This window comes from Falco naumanni, chromosome 4, assembly GCF_017639655.2.
Source record: "Falco naumanni isolate bFalNau1 chromosome 4, bFalNau1.pat, whole genome shotgun sequence".
In the NCBI taxonomy this organism is placed as follows: Eukaryota; Metazoa; Chordata; class Aves; order Falconiformes; family Falconidae; genus Falco; species Falco naumanni.
In genome coordinates this window covers 49,688,636-49,689,869 of record NC_054057.1, presented here as the reverse complement: position 1 = coordinate 49,689,869, position 1,234 = coordinate 49,688,636, and positions in this window count along the sequence as shown.

Sequence of the window (1,234 nt, the reverse complement as noted above, 5' to 3'; positions counted from 1 at the left end):
GAAGTTCCACTTACTGCCAGGAAACTCACTAATGGAATTCAGTGAGTTAAAAAATAAGAAATTAAAAAAATCAACCCAATCCCAATCTGGAATTTACAGGAATGCAGTGCACAAACAATTGTTCATTTAGTGAAATGGAACTATAAAACAAAACAAAAACTGAGCTGGGCATTAAAAAGCTTCTGCAAGTTATTGTAAAGTGAGGCATCTAATTTATAGGAAGGGTGGAGAGTATTTTCCAGCTGCTGGTTAAAGTGAAACCATTCAGTGCTGCTCTGGAAAAGAAAAATGAAAGTTAGGAATTGTACATCATGATTTTGCACAGTGAAAATCAAAGTCCGTTAGGCAACTTGAACTATCTAAAGCATAAGAAATTAGAAAGTTTGCTATATAAATTGTTTTAGCTATGTACATATAGGAAGACTGTATATAACTATCCATGTCACACTACTGACATTGCTTTCAAAGCCCATGGTAAAGCTGACTAAACATTTATTACACAGACATAAGTTTTTCTACTTGGAATTAAGGTTTGTGGTGTGTTTTTTGTAAAAAAAAATGGAAGCTTTTTCAAACTTGTTTGTTGGTTTTCTTACTACCTTGAGGCTGTTTTTATCAACAAGTTGTGACTTAATTTTTAAGACCTCATTTTCCTCTAGTTCAAAAAAAACAATCACTATAAAAGTTTGGTTTAAAGAATTATAACAAATGCCACCCTCAAATCTTCTTGCAAATTAGTTTTTTTCCCCTCTGTAGTAAATCAACAGTGCAACTAATATTTTTATGTATGTGTATATATTTATATACATACACATCAGTTTAGAATATCTCACAATTATATATTTACCATTTAAAATATCTTCCTGAATTCTGATAGCAGTAAGAATGAAAATGAAATCTCATTTTATCTTCAATTAAAAGACAGGTAAATCTGCTATTTCATGGTGCTTTGAAAGATTCTGGATTTGGGGAAAACGGTATTTGTAGTTAACTATGAAAATCATAAACCTCTAAAAATACCTAATAATTAAATGCTATTTCAATTACCTCTTCTAAAAAAATTGAGTAACTTGGTGCTAAAAATTTAAACTCATTGAAAGTGCATTTGTTATATATTTTCTATTCAGAAATAAAAGTTTCATACTTTAAGTTTCTAGGTTGTGTGAAATCAGGTATAGTTTTCCAAGGCTAGACTTTATAAAATGCCTTTCCAATGATGGTGCATTTTCCCGTA